This window comes from Petaurus breviceps, unplaced genomic scaffold (assembly GCF_028583685.1).
Source record: "Petaurus breviceps papuanus isolate PSGF00001 unplaced genomic scaffold, PetGlider_PUasm1.0 90849, whole genome shotgun sequence".
In the NCBI taxonomy this organism is placed as follows: Eukaryota; Metazoa; Chordata; class Mammalia; order Diprotodontia; family Petauridae; genus Petaurus; species Petaurus breviceps.
The window spans coordinates 22,878,050-22,899,634 of NW_027187361.1; positions in this window are offsets into that span (position 1 = coordinate 22,878,050).

The window sequence follows — 21,585 nt, forward strand, 5'->3', positions numbered from 1 at the left end:
GACTTTTTATGAAACCTAAAGAATTTTCAAGCCCTTTATTTTGCATATCAACTAAGGTAAAGCCTTTATGGTACCAAATCAAAGATAACTTGAATCCTCTGGCCCTGCAACCCCAGAGTGCCATGTTCCAGCTCTTGCCTCCCAGACCCAATTTTGTTCTGGCCACACTGGATCTGAGAGCCTATGTGATTCCACATGGCAGAGTCAAGCCAAAACACTAAAGAGTTTGTTTAACCTGTGGACAAATGCCTGCATTATAGAGAATGGAGCTGATTGGAAAAATGGAAATTACCCAGGGAAAACAAGAATTGGAAAGGGCATCTCCTAACAAAAGGGTGCATTCTTCACAAATTTCCACAAGCCTTTCACAGTACTATAGCCTACAGAGAGAATGTCAAGTCTCCAATCAAACCAAAATCAATTGTCCTTTTAAAAACAGAAGGCTTCCTCTCTCTCTCTGTCTCTCTCTCTCTGTCTCTGTCTCTCTGTCTCTGTCTCTCTCTCTCTGTCTCTGTCTCTGTCTCTGTCTCTCTGTCTGTCTGTCTCTCTCTCTCTCTCTCTCTGTCTCTGTCTCTCTCTCTCTGTCTCTCTGTCTCTGTCTCTGTCTCTCTGTCTCTGTCTCTGTCTCTCTGTCTCTGTCTCTCTCTCTCTTTCTCTGTCTCTGTCTCTGTCTCTCTGTCTCTGTCTCTGTCTCTCTGTCTCTGTCTCTGTCTCTGTCTCTGTCTCTCTCTCTCTCTCTCTCTCTCTCTCTCTGTCTCCTCATTTTCTATTTCTGTCTCTCTGTCTCTGTGATTATTTCTATCTCCGTTTCTATGGTTCTCTGTCTCTCTGTGTTTTCTCTCTCTGTCTCTCTCTCTCTGTCTCTCTCTCTTCTGAGAATTCATTCATTACTGAGTGTTTTTAATTGGAATATGGAACCTAGGTTTTTAATAATAAATTGATCACATATGAGAATCAATCAAATACATAGAAAACCAAAAGGGACTTGCCCTAAATTGTAAAGGTCAACAAGCCAGGATTACATATGATTCTGGTAAATAAAAGGGAAACTCTGAACAGGAAAAGGAAGTCTAGATAGAAAGAAAGAGGAAGCAAAAAATGCCAGTGCTGGAGAATTAGGAGGGGCTTCGGGGGGAAAGGAGGAGAGAAGGAGAAGAAGAAAGTATTTAGGAAGAAGAAAAAGAAGGTGGTTAAAAAATTAAAAGACAAGCGTTCCATATAATAACTCAAGAAACAAGTAACCCAAGAAAAGGATCTGAATCTCTTGTTGGAGACTGATTGGAAGCAATCATAATCACTTGTAAAGGATTACAGTCCTCCTGGATAGCTGGGTTGTATCTGCCTTAAATAGTTGAGGGACAAATCTATTTACCACTCATAAAAGCTATGATGCAAGAGCTGTGGTACTAATCCATCTTGTCCTAAAAAGTCCTTCTGCGGTCAGAGATGAAATAACAGCAAGGTAATGGTTTTAGTTCCTAGGAATCCTTGCCTTCTTCTTGAAAAAGTAAAATGTGCCTGGGTATGATGTCAGACTGCTGACTTGACATTTTGGGAGTTAAGATTTTCTCGGGGAAGGGAATGAGTGGCCCTCGTGCCTGTGAAGAAGGCAGTATCTTGCTGCTACACTGTCTTCTCAGGAAACACTGCTATTGAGACACAGCAAAGACGACAGAATAGAAGAAATTGCTATAGTCCAACTTCCCTCAAACTACCCAAAAAATGACCTCAGAAGGAAGCTGAACCAAGTAGTGAATAAGAAAAAGGAGAAACCAACCCGAGATCAAAATCTGATCATGAGAGAAGCCAAGATCATGGACCCAGCACTGATGAAGAGCTCTGAGCCAGGACAACAGCACAGGGACACCAAAATTCAGTCAAAGATTCAGCCTTAGGCCCGAGCCAATAGCATGCTCATTTCCCACATTTTTTCATTTCACATTTCAATTATTTTTCAGTCTTGACTGACTATGACCCCATTTGGGGTTTTATTAGCAAAGATACTGGAGCAGTTTGCCATTTCCTTCTCCAAATCATTTTACAAATGAGGAAGCTGAGGCAAACAGGGTTAAGTGACTTGCCCAGGGTCACACAGCTAGTAAATGTCTAAGGCTGGGTTTGAACTCAGGAAGATGGTCCATTCACTGTGCCACTTAGTTGCCCTTGGCATTACCCACAGTTGTGATCAGAGCTCCGAGCTAGGTCAATGCAGAGGATACTAGATTTCTGATCCAGTCCCTGGCTATATCTTTTATTTGGAGCATAGATTCAGTGTCCAGAGGTTCACATAGGCCCACAGGGCAAGAGCTTCTAGAGCTTATCACAGACTCAAGCCTAGAGCCAATAAGCCAACATACAGGGGTTTCCCAGAGAGTTTAAGAGTCTGACCAGAGTTTTAGGCTAGGTCTGCATGCAGGGTTGCCCAGAGCTGATCTTAGACTCAACTCCAGCAAAAGGCAAACAACACAGAGCCTAGAACACAGAATCAGCACAGACTTGGAGCCCAGAGCACCCAATGCGAGGTCACCCAAAGCAAATTGTGGATGGAGTTCCTACCTAGGAAAGCAGAGAACAAAGGACGTCTCTCAGTGGGGCTAGGATCATAGAGTCCAAAACCTGAGCTCTCTTCTAGGTCTTCAATGTCAGGTTGCCCGAAGCAGACGACTTGGAGCATGTGCAAACAAAGAAACAAAAGATGAAGAACTTTTATGAGACCGAGAATGCCCAAGACACAAATCCAGAAAGAAAACAGAAATCCAAAATACCTACAAAGACTCAAAGAAAAACACAACTAACTGCCTATGTATCAATTAGAACTCTTGGAAGAATGATGAAAGTTTTTTAAATGAGTTAAAATAATATCATAAATGAAACGAGTGATAAAGAATTAGAAAAGAGACCAGAGCTATAGGAGGGGAGACAGAGGATTAATAGCTTGGTACTAGAAACACAAAACCTTAACCATGTAACAGATTCCCTCAAAATAAGAATGGGACAAATAGAGGTTAATGATTCTGTAAGACAATAAATACTAAAAAGGAGTCAAAACTTTTTAAAAATAGAAGAAAATGTAAGGTATCTCATATGAAAAACTAATCTGGAAAACAGATAAAGGAGAAATAATTTAAGAATAATTGGACTATTTGAAAGCCGTGACTAAAAAATAAATCATGAAAGAAAATTGTCCAGATCTCTTAAAACCAGCAGGCAATAGGGGAGGCTAGGTGATGCAGTGAATAGAGCACTGGCCCTGGAGTCAGGAGGACCTGAGTTCAAATCTGGCCTCAGACACTTAACACTTACTAGCCGTGTGACCTTGGGCAAGTCACTTAACTCCAATTGCCCCTCCGAAAATAAAAAAGGCAAAAAAAAAAAAACCAGCAAGCAAAATGAACATAGAATCCAACAATTGCTTCCTAAAACTCCTAGAAATGTCATAGTCAAAATCCAGAACTTTCAGGCCAAAGAAAAAAAATAATGCAAGCTGCCAGGCATAAAAATCTTAAGTACCAAGGAACCGCAATCAAGATCACAAAAGATTTAGCAGCCATCACCATAAAGGAGTAAAGAATTTAACAAAGATAGGCAAAAGATATAGACTGACAACCAAGAAAAACTTAGCTAGCAAAACTAAGTATAGTCTTACAGAAAGGAAAAATGGGCCTTTAATAAAACAGCAGGTTTTCAAACATTCTTGATTTTAAGAAAGAACAGAAAAGAAAAAGTAGATTGCTTAGGTAAATACAAGCAAGCAATCAAAAAAGACTTTGTGAACTGTTTGTATTCTAATGCAGAAGCAGGGGCAAGGTGGGGTGGAGAATGGTATAAGCATCCCCTAAAAACCATGATGTCAGAAAGGGTCAATTGAGGGAGTTAAATATGATGGAACACTTAAGAATGAGGGTTTTTTTTTTTTATATTTTGATATTAGAAAGGGAAAGGAAGGGGAAGAGGAAATAGAATATACTAAGGAAAAAAGGAAAGGATGGGAGATTTATCATGAAGGGGTCTTGAAAGTATTAGTTTATACAAATAAGGAAAGTGGAGGGTAGGAGTCACTCGGACATCACTTTAAACTAACGTAGGATGAAGTGAGCGACAACATTGTAAAAATAAACAAGTTTGAAAGTCTTAAGAATGCTGATCACTGCAACGATCATCCATGATTCCAGAGGGCCAATGATTTAGAGTGTTGCCGACCTTTTAGAGATGATGGACTAGATATGCAGAACGAGAAATACATTTTTGGACGTGTTTGATGTGGATATGTTTTGCTTGACTTTACATATTTCTTATAGGAGTTTTGTTTTTCTTTCATTTTTCTTTGGGAGAGGGTAGAGAAAGCAGGTGCTAATTAATTTTTTAAAAGAAAAACTGCCACCTCTGCATATCATTGTCAAGGCCAGAAATAATAGTATGAAGGATCAAGTGCTGCAAATAACGATAAGAAACCAGAAGGCCATGTGGTTCTGAGGGTTGAAGAAACAGGAAAGAAAACCTGTGACAGACCAGGGCATTCTACAGAAGGGACGCTATTTAGAAAATGAAGTAGCTAAACTCAAAGAAGTCCGAAAAGCGTCTATATGATGAATGAATCCCATTAAGCATCTAAGGTCTATGAAGAGGCCAGAAGAAGCAAAGACTTGTTTATAGCTATTACTCAGTAAAAAAATGGGTATACTAGGTATCAGGTAACCAGCCACAAGGGCTTTCTTGGCTAGGAAGTCATGGGAATTTTAAAATCAGAACAGAATCTTCAGATTTAAATTAAACACATTGTTCATTATTTATTTGAAATCAACTGTCGATTACCTATCACCTCAAAAATTAAATTAATATGCCCAAATGAATTTCATCATCTTTTCCTCTTTTGCCCCGACAAGACTAAAACTTTGCTTATTTGAGGGGGAGGGGGGAAGGTTGAAATCATATCCCATGGGAAATAAATCTTCATTGTCATCTAGTAGGAAAAGCCCTGCTTTGTGACTCAGGAGATGTGGGTTTTAGGCCTCATTGCACTACTTAATTAACCCTGTGACTTCTGGCAAATCCCTTTACACTTTTTTCTGGAGGAAGAGAGTCCCAACTTTCCTTATCTTTAAAATGAGAAGATTGGACTAAATGGTTTCCAGGCTCCCCTGGAGCTCCAAGATTTTGTGATACTAAAAGGTTCCCACGATTCTGGACAAAGAAGGGGCAGATCTTACACCTGGTTGGAGAGTACAGATTCTCCTCATAGCAGGGGCTGGCCAGGAGAAAACTCAATTCGGCAACTTACAGGACAAAAAGTCAGACGAAAAACAAGACGGTTTCCAATCAGCGACCCTACTCCCATCGTCTTGGGGCTGTTAGGCAGGAAAGCGAGTGTGAAGCAAACATCTGGCTGGTTGATGGAGCCGCGCTTCCCAGAAGACCAAAAACCTATTGCAAGCCTTCCCCACTGCGTTCTAGCTCTTCTGTTTCTCTGTGACAGGAGGCTCAGAATTCTGATTTGCTGGTTTCCTGGGTACCACGTGAATGTTGACAGTGGAGACGCCGCGGTTGCTAGGTGCGGTCCAATCAGCGCGAGGTTCGCTTAGCAGCTGCATCAAGAGATGGGGAGGAGGAGGAATCTCCCCTGCTGGGTCAGCTTCTGCATGTATTGGAAGAGCAGTGGTTTTAGAGTGACTCAGGAGACCCACGGGAGTTCGGTGAGGCTGTCAGGAAAGAAAACACCTGGGAAAAGGGGGGAGGGGAGAGAAGGGAGGGGGAAGGAAGGATTACAGGAAAGAGAGGGGGAAAGAATGGCAGAAGAAGATTCTGTCAGGGCTGAAAGTCAATCGGGCAGCAAGTCTGTATTAAACGCTCTCAACGGGACAGGCACTATACTATACAAAGCAAAAAAACCAAACCAGTTGTTCCTTTCAAGGCTCTAGATGTGCCCGCACAAATGCAGCCTGCGCACGCTTCGGTAGGTAGCGGAATGCCCAGCATTCTAGAAATGTACATAGAGAAATACAGCGAAATGACGGGGTAAAGGAGGAATGTAAATACTGCTTTCGAGGTCATCATACATCAGTATGTTTATGGGCATTTGAGAAAAGAGAAGCCACATTCAGTATTTCTTACATGTGCCAGTTTGGGGTATGTGTCTCGGTGTATTGGTAGAGTGTCCCTGAAAAGTGTTTAGGCTGTGATACAAAGCTATGTAAGTAATGGACAGGATGAAGAAAATACCAAAGGCTTTGGTGGCGATGAATCCACGTTACCAGATCTGCAACATCTACGTCCTTCCCGACACCTCGTAAGTCGGAGTCAGGCTTTCCTGCGCCACAGGCACAGGATCCTGACAGCCCGAAGTCACGGGACCAATGGGCACAATTGCTTAAGAGCTGACTTGGGCAAACATTGTCTTAAGGATCATCCAGGTGCAGCGGTATAGATGTGGACAAATGACACAGGTGTGCAAAAGGAAACAATCTGGGGGCACGTGATCTAAGACAATGTTAATAACTCTTCCTGTTGACCTCTATTCAGTCTCATATTGCATTTCTCATACCCTGTTATGAGTTCCTCCTCTAGAATCCTATTGGCTCCCAGATTAGCTGATTTCGCCAAATTTTGAAATTAAACTAAACTTAAACAATAAATGTGAAATATTCTGTTACATGCTGTTCAGTCCAATTCTTCATGACTCCATTTGGGGTTTTCTTGGCAAAAATACTGGAGGGGTTTGCCATTTCCTTCTCCGGTTCATTTTACAGATGAGGAAACTGAGGCAAACAAGGTTAAATGATTTACCCAGGGTCATGCAGCTAGTAAGTGTCTGAGGCCAGGCTTGAAATCAGGAATACGACTTCCTGAGGCCAGACCCAGCACTCTATCTACCTAGCTACCCAGGGACATAAGATCCTGTGCAATTTGTGCACTAGTGAGTAAAGGAGGGAGGGGGACTCAAAGAGAGAGAGAGGAAACTTAGTCACTTCTGAGACAAAATTATTCCCCTTACAATAGGTGGAAATTGCCAGTATTGTTACGGTTTTGAGAGTGTATTTTGCCTATGGTAAAATTGTGAAGATGGGATTCTGGGAAACCATGCCCTGGAGCCATCAGGGAACAGACATCAAAAATAACCTAGGGAGTAAGTAAAAAGAATCCCAGAAGAAACTTTTTGTTCCCACAAATGATCTGAGAGCTTGAGGCACCCTTCAGACAGGAAAGATGAGCTCAAGGGGCAGTCCAATGACAAGCAAATACTCGAAACAGGTAGAAGGCGCAGTCTGTGACTGGCCCTTGGAGGGAAATGCCTTCGAGGCCATAGGCTCACAGGGGTGGGGAACCTGTGGCCTTCTAGGTCCTTGGGTGTGGTCTTTTGACTGAGTCCAAGTTTTACAGAACAAATCCTTCAATTAAGGGGCTTTGTGAAGTTTGGATTCCGTCAAAGGCCCACACTTGAGGACCTAGAGGACCATATGTGGCCTCATGGCTGCAGGTTCCCCATCCCTGATGCAGAGATTATGGCCTCAGTACAAGGGTTTCAATGATTCCCAGTCATGATCAAAGATATTTTTATTTACTTACTTTTGGGGGATCAAAAATGGAACAAAGAGAGAAAAGAAGACTGTCCACTAGCACTCCTACCCTCCTAATATTAGCTGAACTCAGAAAGGCCGGAGTTCAAATGTTACCTCAGACACTTAGTAGCTGTGTGACCCTATCATCACAGCCTATGCCTCACTTCTTTATCTCTAAAATAGGGCAACTAGGTGGCAAAGAGGTTAGAGCACCGGGCCTGGAAAATCAGAAAGACCAGAGATTAAATATGACTTCAGACTCTTACTAGTTTTGTGACCCTGTGCAAGTCACTTAACCCATCCCTGCCTAAAACTAGAGAAGGAAATGATAAACCAATTCCAGTGTCTTTGCCAAGAAAACCCCAAATGGGGTCATGAAGAGCTGGACGTGACTCAACAATGCAGATGCAGATAAGTCATGCATCAAATTAATGTCCACACACGTATGGAGGATCGAATGGCTTATTATTAGAAACTAATTTTAAGGACTTACGGAGTTCTGAATCTTAAATTACACGTCTGCTCGCTCCAGGGGAACAAACAGCAGATCTTATCTCACCACTGACATCTGGGCAAATAGCTGCCTTTAACCCAAAGATTCCTAGAGCTGGTTCATTCAATTCTCTCATTTAATAGATTCTTTCTTTCCAGTTCAAGAGATACATAGATCAGATAGAGTTCAGGGGCAACTAGGATCTAGAAGGAAAAATCAGGGATTTCTAACTCCTATTAAAAAATCTTCTGTATAAAACAGATTTTTTTGAAACTTTCCAAGATATTTTTTAAAATGATATTTATTGCTTGACTTTTAAGACCATTTTAACTGGAAAGAATGGTTTGAAAGAGTGAACAGGAACTCAGCATTGTAAAAAAAAAAAAAACAAAGGTTAAAATTTGTGATTGGGAAAAAATATTAAAAAGAAAAAAGAAGTTGAAAATATAGATTAAAGAATTAATTTGGTAAGATATTTCATAATAAAGTTAGGGTTGAGTAGTCTAAAAAAAGTGAATAATCAGAAGGGTGTCCCCCCTTCCTTTAGAGTTTGCCTAGTCTAATAAATGAATACCAATAAATAATATTCCAAACCCTACAACTCTGAGCTTTTTAAGGGCTACTGTATTTCCTGAAAGAAGAGAATGGCCAATGAGATGTGACTATGGTGCAGAAAACTGATATGAAGCTATTGTATAAATAGCAAAATTCCCTTTAAACAAGAGAGGAAAATCACCCTTGCACCTCAGTTTATTGAGATGTGTTAACTAGCTGACTGTACATTATATATTATGTATATAGTATGTTCATAGGATCATTGGAGGGGGTTAGGGGAACATATCTATTTTTTCCCAATACAAATACAGTGTCCCAAAAGTCTTGGTGCAGTTTTAAGTTTTTTTTTTTTTTTTTTTTTTTATTGCACTAAGATTTTTTGGGACACCTGCATTTACATAGGTGGATGCATTTTAAGCAATGACTTTTAGAGAGACTTGGCTTTCTATGGTCAATACTTCATTTTTTGTAGTGCTTAACATTTTCTTAAAATGAGTGCCAAAATTTTTCTGCCTCATCCTTTTAAGTTCTATCTCTGCTCTTCGAAGATATGGGGAGATTCTCAAGCTAAAGGTTCTGATAACCTCTACAAGGATCAGGGCTCTGCCTTCGTGAATTAAAGACTCTTCCCCCACTTAATAGTATTTTATTTTTTCCATTTACATGTAAAGATGGTTTTCAACATTCATTTTTACAACATTCTGAGTTCCAAATTTTTCTCCTTCCCTTTTCCCCCTTTTCTCTTCCCCTCCCCCCTCTCCAAGACAGCAAGCAATCTGATATGTTATACATGTACCATCATGTTAAGCATATTTCCACATTAGTCATGCTGTGAAAGAATCAAAACAAAAAAAAAACATAAGAAAGGAAAAACAGAAAAAAAGGTGAAAATAGTGTGCTTTGATCTGCATTCAGATCATACTTACACACATCTGGATTCAGATCCATACTTCTTTCTCTGAATGTGGATAGCATTTGCCATCTTTTGGAATTGTCTTCGATTGCTAAAAAGAACCGAGTCTCATAGTTGATCATCACACAGTGTGGCTCTTACCATGTACAATGTCCTCCTGGTTCTGCTCACTTCACTTGGCATTGGTTCATGTAAGTCTTTCCAGGTTTCTCTGAAGTCTGCCTGCTCAGCATTTCTTACAGCACAGTAGCATTATGTTCATATACCACTACTTGTTCAGCCATTCCTCAACTGATGGTCACCCCTCAATTTCCAGTTCTTAGGCACCGCAAGAAGAGCTGCTATAAATATTTTTGTACAAATAGGTCCTATTTTTGTACAAAAGATCCTTTCCCCCTTTTTATGATTTCAGTGGCATGCAAATCTAGTAGTGGCATTGCTAGATCAAAGGGTATGCATAGTTTTATAGCCCTTTGGGCATAGTTCCAAATTGTTCTCTGGAATGGTTGGATCAGTTCACAACTCCACCAACAATGCATTAGTGTTCCAATTTGAGGAATTAAAGACTGAAATAGTAACAGAAGCACAGATGTCTTTTTTTCGAATGCTTAAGAGCCCAATCATTATTGCCTCCCCTCAAAACCAACTGCACACACACAAACACACACACACATACATACATACATGTACCAAAGGTCTTAGCTCAGTTTTAAAATGTAAATACCCAGAGGAAAGGAAAACATTAAGACTCCCAGTCATCATTTATACCATGAAAACTTATAGCTACCCTAAGATTTTTGGTGCATACTACATACGTGTATATGCACAGTATGCTCACACACATATATGCATATGTCTATGTGAATGTGGGTATATACATATGAATATAAATATATATCTCCTACAACTTGAAAGGAATTTTTTTAGATTAAAAAAAGCCTAAAACCTGATTGGAGAGCACATTTTTTTAGACTAAAAAAAATTTTTTTAATTGTGTGTCTAATTGGCAATGCTCTGTAGTATCAAATATAAAGACTTAGGTTCAAATATTGCCATTTGCTAGTTGTGTGACTATGGGTCAATAGTGCGAGTAACCCTTCTGAATCTCAGTCTAGCCACTAAGACTATTACAATATAAATGAACTGTGATCGAGTACTAAGTAGCTTTAGTGGATCCATGCTGGACCTAGAGTCAGGAAGATCTGAGTTCGAATCCTGCCTTAAACACTTATTAACTGTGTCACCTGGGCAATTCACGTAACCTCTCTCAGATTCAGTTTCTTTATCTGTAGAAAGGGTATAATAAGAGCCCCAACTTCCCAGGCTGCTGTAGAAATCAAATAAGATAACATGTAACATGCTTTGCAAATCTTAGTGTCATGTAAATGCCATTATTTACATGTATTTATATACACAGACATTTTTAATATGCCTTAACAATCTACTTTGGTCCCCCAAACTTCAACATTAGACACTGATTCCATTAGCAACACATCTCCCTTTAAAAATGTAAATATCCTGAGGAAGGGTAAACGTTAAGAAGTTTAGTTACCATTAATATTTGATGAATTAGCTTATTAGACATTAGCCTGCCCGTCACTTACCAAGGCCCCAAGGAAAGAGAAACAGGCTAGGTAAGTTTTGCTGGGGAGATGGAGAAGAGAAAGGTTTGGCACATTGGGCAGTGCCAGGGTAAGACAGAGTGGGAGAGGGGAGCACGAGGGCACCAGATTCCTGATTGGGTGGGAGGGAGTAAGGGGTAATGACACAGAGAACAAGGAGACTGATGGAAGATACGAATGTGGCCCTAAATACAAAATAACCCTAAAAGATTTCGCCTGGGGTCATGTGGTGAGAAGGTTAAGGGCAGCGGACAAGGAAAGGATAGATGGCGGCCATTCATCTGGAGAGAGATGAGTTGTCCAGCCTAACAAGGCCGCTAAAGCCTTGTTGTTTAAGCTCTCTTAAACAAGGTCACAAAAGGTTGTAACCGGGAGGTCTTTTTGACATCTCTTTGGTGATTAGAGAGCTCCAGAACTCACTGCACTTTGAATTTTTTAAAGAAAGTCCTACATTTTCCTTCTCTTCCTTCCCTAGAAATATTTTCAAAATCAAGAATTCAAAGTAACAACTCTTTATCAAGATTAGCCTGGACAGGACACATTATACTTGGATGACACAAACTTTTCCTCCTGAAAGAAAGAATGACATTTATTTCTCTCTCATTGAAGAGTTTCTCATTATATTGTTAAAAGTGCTAAGCACTAAGTGTTCTTCCGTCTCAAAAACACAGTGATTGACACAGCACAGGCCTTCCTAGCACAAGGAAGCTTTTCAAGGCACGCTTTCCTCCCTCACGACTTTAACCTATGACTGACCCACAAATACACGGACCGCAAAATGTACCCTGTAAACCTTGCTGTTTGTCCTGTCATCATAGAAGACAAGCCCTGACTTTTGGGTTCTTGTCCATGTATATTCAACTGTTAAGGTTAAAGGAAATGTCTTTATAGAAAATGAAAGCAAGGACATTTTATGGTGTTATTACTATTGCTATTATTAATGACATTGCTTAATGAGATACAGTATGGCATAATAGACAGTGAGCTGGACTTAGGGTCAGGAATATTTGAGCATAATCACAGCTGTGTGACCCTGGGCAAAGTCCTTTAACCTCTCAGTTCTCCAGGGTACTAAGACTTTTAAGGTACTGATCTTCATGGGTAGAAGAATTTGCATTTTAGAGTTCCCTATAACAATGAAATCTTAATTTAATCCCTTCAAAAATTATAATTAATAATCATAAATGTATCTGTAGTTCTCTTGTTGAGGCAGAGTGTATTTTGGGTAAGGGTGCTTGACATGAAGTTAAGAAGGTCAGTGACTTACTAGATGTGTGACCACTGATAAAATTATTTCACCTGAGGTCACAGATTTACAATTGGAAGAGGTCTTAAATGTCATCTGGTCCATCTGACTCATTTTACAGATAAGCAAATTGACGGCCAGAGAGGTGGGGAAAAAAGCAATTTGCTCAAAGTCTCAAGGTCAGTAAGTAGCAAAAACAGGATTCAAGTACAGACCCTCTTACTACTGATCTAGCATTCCCTGAATCTGATGAGGAACATGAGTTTAGTTTATTGAAGAGCTTTAATATTGTAAAGTACAGGGGTGGCCAGGTGGTGCAGTGAATAGAGCACTGGCCCTGGAGTCAGGAGGACCTGAGTTCAAATCCAGCCTTAGATACTTAACACAAAAACTAGCCGTGTGAACTTGGGCAAGTCACTTGACCCCAATTGCCCTACCTTCCCCCCTCCAAAAAGCACACGCAAAAAAAAAAAATTGGAAAGGACAAATAAAAATATCCAAATGCCAGACCCAATTCTCGGGGCCACGGGGCTAAGCTTCAGGTGAACGGTGAATTTACTCTCAGGAGAGATACTGGAGTGGTTTGCCATTTCCTTCTCCAGCTCATTTTACAGATGAGGATACTGAGGCAAACAGGGTTAAGTGACTTGCCTAGGGTCACACAGCTAGTGTCTGTGGCTGAATTTGAACTGAAGTCTTCTTAACTCCGGACCAAGCATTCTGTCCACTTTGCCACCTAGCTTCCCCTAGTCTCAAACAGCCTAATGTATTTTAGGAACCTGACCCACAAAAAAATACTTTTTTCAGAGATTTAATTTAACTTCATTCTTGTGTTTCTTAGTTTCAAGTTTAACCTTCTGATTGTCATTTTTTAAAAAGACATTAGTTTTGACACTAAGCGTTTTGAATTAAACATTTGAAAACATTCTTGTTGAACTCACTTTTTAAATTTTTACTTCATCTTCTACTAATGAGACCTACGTTCTTTATACCTTCAATAATGCACCATTGCAGCAATCTTGGTCTACATTTGTTTTTAGGTTTTTGTAAGGAAAACATCACTAAACCTTAAAACTCTAATAAAAGTGATGTTGTTGTCAAGCTTTGGTCATAAAGATGTTAATTCAAATCAGCCTCAAATATTTACTATGTGGCCTTGGACAACCTTTAACCTTTGTCAGCCTCAGTTTCACAATGTATAAAATGGGGGTACCTACCTCACAGGCTGGTTTTGAGGCCCAAATGAGGTAACGCAGTATATAAATGCTAGTTATTATTATTGTGATTTATCAGCTGATGTGAAGCAGCTTATTAGGTTGAAGGTGGTCATGACAACTTTGCCAAATCAATACCTTAACAGTCAAATTTTCAGCTTGACATCTATATATACCTCCCAATTTCCTACAAATCTCCACCATGGTGTCCCAAGGGAGCTTCCCCCCACACCAACAGGAAACAGGGGGACTGTGCATTACTGAAGCATAGCAGGGGCTCTCCAGACCAGTTCCTCTTTCCCAGTCACCTGATAGTTCTGGCCAGAAAGGAGAATACTAATCTCTCTCAAGGCTTGTGTGACTTCATGTTGCCAAAATAGCCTGTTCTCTCAGTTGATTCAGTTAAACAACTGGTCACTATTGTGGGTATAGGAGCAGGTAAGAGAAAATCAGGGAGGAGGAGGGAATTCATAAAAATCACTTGTTTGTTTAAATGGTGAAGTCAACTTGGAATACACAGCAGTACTAAACCTGAAGCCCTGTAGAATCCAAGAGGTCGTAGGTCCACAGGACTGTTGCCAATACTCTAATAATACCTCATTTCCAACGGCTGAACTAGGACTTCTTCACTGTGAGACTTTGCCTTGAGTCTCAGAGTTAAGAGGACAGCCTCCCCTGTTTATGCATCCAAGCCCTTTGAGCTCCCTTTTATCTACTGAGGCAGCATAGATAGCGGATAGAGCGTTATCACTGGGGGCTGGAAAGAAATGAGTTCAAATCCTGCCTCAGATATGTATTAGTTCAGTGACCCTGGACAAGTCATTCAAGCTCTCTGAGCTTTCTCATTTGTGAAATGATTGGGTTGGATACTATGGCCTCTAAGTTTCCTTCCAGCTCTAAATCTAACATCCTATATTTACCCTAAAAAAGGGCACTTAACCTTTTTACCTATAACCTTCCCATTCCTCAAGGCTCACTTTCCCTCGGATCTCCCTCTCCTTTGTACTTCCCTGGGACTCAGCACTGAACTGTCTAGCATCTTGTATTGTGGGCTCTATTATTTCTTGTATATGAGTTATGCCTTCCCACTAAGATTGTAAATTCCTTTTATCTCCCACAGCACCTAACATAGTACTAAATATATAATAACTGCTTAATTAATATTCAGAGATTATGCAAAATTTAGATATTTAAATATGTGTCTGTATATACACCTTTTTAAAAATCTGCACACATAGAAGGCTGTCTACACAGTAATCTAACTTCGTGAAGTCAGAGACTATAACCAGCTAACTGGTTTTGGGTGAGCCCTGATACAGGATGGTGCATAATGAATATTTCGAATGATGATGGAACGTGTCATTGCTGTTTTGTATAGCTTGCAGATTGCCCTTGGTATTCATCTTAATGAACCTTTACTTTCAGCTTCATCGTGAAGCCTAGAACAAGAACCAAGCTATTAAGAGAATCAGCAAATGTCCGAGCTAGAACGGACCTAAGGGAGCAGCTAATCCAGCCCTCTTGGTTTAGATTTATTGTAATTGTCCGAAAGTCCAGTAGATGGGGTTCCGGCATTCAGGGAAAATTCTCCATTAAAAGATCCAAAGGGGGAAACGTGAATGCAGAGGTTAGCACATGGGCAGGCGTATAGGCAGAAGGGCTCAGGGCACTTCGTTTTTTCTTCCCTAAGGACTCAGGGATCTCTTCTGCCTGCAAGTTGACACTTTGTGCCAGGGATAGGTGAACGAAGATTGTAATACATACATACATATGTGTATACATGTATGTATGTATTTCTGCATATGTGTATATATTTATACATTAATATTTGTGTTGAATAGATTGAAAAAACAGGACAATGTGTCAGCTAACAAGACTGTAAAAACAGTTTTGTTTCAGGCGCTATTGACTCCAGTGATAGAGATTAATTCAATCTCACATCCAAATGGAGATAAAGAAATATTTTCATTGCTAAGAAAAATAGCTGGCTTTACAGAGCATTTTAAAGATTGCAAAGCACTTCACAGAGATGATCTCATTTAGTGCTCAAAACAACCCTGAGAGGTAGGTGGTGTTATTATCCTCAATGAGAAGGAGAAAACTGAGGCAAGACAAAGGTTAAGGAACTTGCCCAGGGTCACACAGCTATGAAGTGTCTAAGGCTGGATTTGAACTCAGGTCTTCCTGGCTCCAGGTCCAGCACTGGTATCTCCTGCCCCTCTAGCTTGATATGCTTGTCAATAACATAAAAGATAGGGCAGCCAGGCAGCACAGTGGATAGAGTGGAGCCAGGAAGACTCATCTTCCTGAGTTCAAATCTGGCCTCAAACACTAGTTGCATGACCCTGAGCAAGTCACCTAACTCTGTTTTCCTCCGTTTCTTTTCTTTAAATTTATTTATTTACTTTTAGTTTACAACAATCAGTTCCGCCATCCCTTGGTGCCTCAGTTTCTTGTCTGTAAAATGAGCTGGAGAAAGAAATGGCAAACCACTCTGGTATCTTTGCCAAGAAAACCCTAAATGGAGTCACAGAGAATCAGAGATAACTGAACCATAACAGCATAAAAGATACTACGTGCCTTGAAGAGTTGATGAGAGGGAGGATCAGATGAGACAGGCATCCTCTCGCTGTAAGCAGGTCTGCTTGTAGATAGAATTATTATTTTCACCCAATAATTTCTAGTTTGTCATTAACATCATCACCATCCTTAAAGGGACATCTATCAAAGGTTAACAGGTTATAAGCACCTGTCAAGACATAACAGACAGGCCTCCTGATGCAAATTCTTGTGCGCAAAAGGACAGAACCTAAATCTGCCCTAGGATCTCACATCTGGTATCCCTGAGAGTCAGAAATGAATGAAGGCACAGATAAATGAGAAAGCATTTGTTAAGCATTTTCCATGCGATAAGCTAAGGATTAGGGATACAGATTTAAAAAAGCATGACAAGCTCTCCAAGAGCTCACTCTCTAATTAGGGAAAAACAACATATTAAAAGAAAGTTGAGCTTCAGGGCAGATGGAAAAGACCTGGAATTCCTAAGTTTGCAGAATGGGGTGGACAGGAAGGTGAAGAGTCCCTTAGATTACCGGAAATGGTCCTGACAATGTTAGAGGCAGGAAAGATGGTAAGACCCTTTCTTTTTTTCCCCTTTTTTTAAGGGGGGGGAGGGCAGGGAAATTGGGGTTAAGTGACTTGTCTAAGGTCACACCGTTCATAATTGTCTAAGGCCAGGTCTGAAATTTAGGTCTCCCAGACTCCAGGTTAAGTGACTTGTCTAAGGTCACACCGTTTGTAATTGTCTAAGGCCAGGTCTGAATTTAAGTCTCCCAGACTCCAGGTTAAGTGACATGTCTAAGGTCACACCGTTCGTAATTGTCTAAGGCCAGGTCTGAATTTAGGTCTCCCAGACTCCAGGTCCAGTCCTCTGTCCACTGTGTCACCTGGTTGTCTCACGGATGTTGCTTTTGAGCTGTCTTGAAACACAAGCTGCATTTTAACAGACAGGGGCTTTCTAAACATAAGGACTAGTGTGAAAAGAGGTAGAAAAGCACAGCTCATGTAGGAGGGGCAGCTCACAATCATCAAAAGTCCTGAGGCAGACAGTGGTTAAGTGACTCACCCAGGGTGACGCAGTAAGTATTTGGAAACAGAATTTGAACTCAGATCTTACTGACTCCTGGTTCAACAGTCTAGTCACCTGGCTGCCCAAAAGAAATCATGCCACAGTCATAAAATAAGTCAAATCCACAGAAATAAAGCCCCAATAAAGTTTAAAGCCCTTTTGTGTTAACACTGAATATCCACTCAGAACTCCTCCACCAAAGGCCTCCATGCCTGTGGTCCTGAAGATAAGCAATTCATAAGGGTCCCCGGAAACCTTTCTGGAGATGCCATATTGCTGCCCTCTGATTCTATTGGACCTCCCCCAATACACACACACACACACACACACACACACACACACACACACACACCCCTGCAAGGAGTGATAGAGAGTGATAGACACTGCTTTGGCTCAACAATATGAAAGGAACAGAATGGAGCAAAGACTTGGTGGGACTGCCTCAAACCTGTAAAAGAAACAGAAACCCAGCTCAGGTCAGCCCTGTCTTCCCTGGGGCTGCTGGGAAAAACTACTCAAGTTGGGGAAACATAAGTGTCAAACTCAAGGAGGCTGAGGCAGCCTAGAATTCAATCTGATAGCTCTGCTCAGCCTCAATGGGGCAGGGGCCAGAGAGTGAGTGACTGGAATTACAAGAAGAAGGAGAAGGAGGAGGAGGAGGAGAAGAGAGGAGGAAGAGGAGGAGGAGGAAAAACTCGATAGAAGCCTAGCACACAAGCAGATAAATCAATAAAGAAGGTCCTCAAAACAGAAGGAAAAAGGACCCAAACCTCCAAGATAACACAAAGCTCTTGTGGCAAACAGAATATCCAGCCAACAGAACCCGATATAAAAACCGAATCCTGTGAACTCCCCAGAGAGCATGGAACAATAACGAAAATGCCCCAAAAGAGAAATAAAATCCATAAAAGAAAAAACTTAGAACTAAGGATAGGTAAGAAGTAAAAGTTCTGAACACATATTAAAAAAAGCACTAGGAAAATGGAATTCATGATGGAGAATCTCTCTAAAGAAGTGAGAAAATAAAAGACTTGAAATACAAATAGTGAAATGGAAGGAAATTCATCAGGTGAGAAATAAAAGGAAAGAATATTAAAAGAATGCATGGATTCGGTACAAACCAAAATATTAATAAAGGTAGGACAGACTGAGGCAATTTAAGAATCATGTCACCCAGAAGGACATGAAAAATCACAAAATCTAGAAATCTAAATTTGGGAAATAATAGAAGGGAAGTGTTCATCTGAATATAGACAACAAAGCATCCATCAACTGAGAAAAATCCACTGATTACTGTCAGAAAAAAAAATATGCTTCAAACTCTAAGATGGAGAGGGGTTGAATTCAACAATTTCAATGCCAATAAATTCGTTGAGTGGCCAAAATAACATTCATTTTGAAGGAAAGAAATTTTGAATAATAGAACATTGTTGTTAAGTCAAAAGAAACTGCAGAATGGAATAGAATGGTATATTTGGAAAAGAATTGACAAGACATGACAACTGGCATTTAGGAGATTTAGTGAGAGGACATTCAATAATACCAAAGGTTCAAGCATGGTTAACTAGGTGAAAGGTGGTCCTATTGATAGAAATAGAGTGTTCCGGGAGAGGAGAGGGTCTTCGCGAAAGGATGGCAAAATTTTGTTCTGAGCACATTTGAGATCCTGGTAAGACATGTAGCTGGAGACATCCAGAAAGTGGGCTAAAATACAGATTTGAAGTTTAGGAAACGGGTCAGAGCTAGGGAAGGATGCCAAGGAGTCATCTTCATGGAGGATGCAGTTAAATTTATGGGAGTAGATAAGCTGACCAAGGGAGAATATTAGACCCATTAGAATGTTTACATTAATCACAAGCAAGTACTAAGAACACTTAAAGACAGAAAAGAACTTTTCACTGAGGTAGAAAACAAACCAGTTAAACTCATTTTCACTGAAATCAAGGAAGAGATAGTGAGGGACAGACCGATAATAACAAAATCTACTGAGAGGCTAAAAACAATTTGCACACCTCTCTTGATCCTCGCAATAACCCCATGAGAAAAGAATTATAGATAATATCATTCCCATTTTGCAGATTATGAAATCGTGGCTCACAGACCTGTGCTTGTTGAGTCTGAATGCAGAGAGAAGCTTACTATTTTTTGTGGTCCCCCCCCCTTTGGGTCTGTGTCTTCTTTCAAAACATGACTAATACGGTAATAAGCTTTGCATGACTGAACATATATCCAATTTCTTACTGTTTCAGAGAGGGGGAGGGGAGAGAAGGAGAAAATTTGGAACTCAAAAATGTTTAAATGAATGTTTAAAATTGTCTTTACATGTAACTGGGGAAAAACAAAATGAGTTTTTTTATTTTTTTTTAAGTATTGTAGATGGGATTAAAACCCAAATCCTGGTCTCTTTCCAGAGTTCCAGTCCTACATAATCAAGTACCTCTGGGCACAGCCAATTGAGTATTTCCTAAGCAACATGTCCCAAAGTGTACCCACTATCTTTCCTCCTAAATGCATCCCTGTTCCTAAGTTGTTGAGGTTACCACCACCCTTCCTGCCTCCCAGGTTCACATTCTCAACTCCCTCATGCTTACCCACCCAACACTCCCCTATCCATCCACCTGCTCTCACGATTCTACTCCATAACATTATCTCACATTTGTCCCTTCCTGTCTTCTCATTTAGCCACCACCCTGCTTCAGTCCCTCCTCACCTCTCACCCAGACTATTGTAATAGCATTCTAATTGGTCTCAAGCCTGATGCAACCTCCACACAACTGATAAACCGATAGGCCCAATGTACAGGTCTGAAGGTGATATTGTCCCCCTCAAGAAGCTCTCTTTGTGACCCCATTTGGTTTGGTTTGGTTGGCAAAATAGCTGGAGTGCTTTACCATTTCCTTTTCCAGCTCATTTTGCAGATGAGGAAACTGAGGAAAACAGAGTGAAGTGATTTGCCCAGGGTCACACAGCTTGTGTCTAAGGCCAGACTTGAACTCCAGTGACAAGAGTCTTTCTGACTCCAGGCCTGGACACTGTGGCACCTAGCCACCGAGAGGGTCTTAGCACTCCTTATTTATTGCCTTGAGGGTAAAATACAAACTCCTCTCTTTGGCATTTAAAGTCCGAACAATCTGTGTCCAGGACCTTTCCTGGTTCATCCCGCCTCACTCCCTTCATGCCTCCTACATTCCAGTCGCAATGAGCTGTTGTTTTTACTCTGCTTCTGCTGTCTTCTTCTAAACACATAAATGCTTGCTGTTGCTGTTTGTTCTTTGTTCTCAAAGAGGAGGTGATGCCACAATGTGCAAGTGACTTGGATTACAGTGAGGGACAGCTGTACAAAGTCACCAGCCTCACTTTCTCCTCCAGAGCCATCTGGGTCCAGTGGCCAGATATAGATCAGAATGCCTGGAGATAGTCCTCAACAAGACATAAATGCTTCAATGAATGAGTGAGTGAGTCAATGAGTTTCCCCAGACTTCAACTCAGTCAGTCAATGAGCATTTATTAAGTGCTTACTATATTCCAGGCTCTGTCCCATGCATGGAAATAGGAATGCGAGTAGAAAGACATATCCTCACCTGAAAAGGGGCAGGATAGAGAGGAGGCAAAGGCACACAATGCCAGAGAAAGTCGACTACATTCTGGAAAAGAATGAGATACAACTGTCCTGATATGGAGCTTCTGAGGGAAGCCATCCAATCAGAGGGAGAAGCTGAAGGGGCAGAGGACACTTCCAAAGTGTGAACTCCTAGGCTGCAGTGAGACTCAAGCTGAAGAATTCCTGGGGGGCAAAGTAAGAGAAGTAGCCAGTACAAGATGGAAAGGAATGAGGTCCCCCAAAAGTCCAAAGCTTTTTAAACACTGCCTGGATGAAAGGTGTTTAAAGATGAACACTAGGAAAAGGTCATATGTTTGGCAATCAGTAGGTGGTAGTGACCTTTGAGAAAACAGTTTCCGTTGTGGTAGGAACAGGATTAAGGGGTGAATAGGCAGTGAGGAAGGAAAGGATACAAGTGGAAATTGTTTTTTCAAGAAGTTTTTAATGATTCTATAATTATCTTTAGTTATTTTCTTCCTAAAGAATCACATTGTTCCTAAAAAAGATGTTGGAGATTTTCTTATACAAATATCTTTTTTATATAATTATTTGAAAGACATACTTTCAAATATAGGTGCCCTCTTCTATTAGAATCACAATACATTGACTAATAAAAGAATTAGACAAAATATGATATTCCTGTTTTGATATCTACAAAACTAAATTAGACACAAAAAATTGTTTGAAAAATATTTTTATCTTCTTAGACTCCAGTTAGCCAGCAAATATAATTATAGTCAGTGCCTCCATGAAGGAGGCA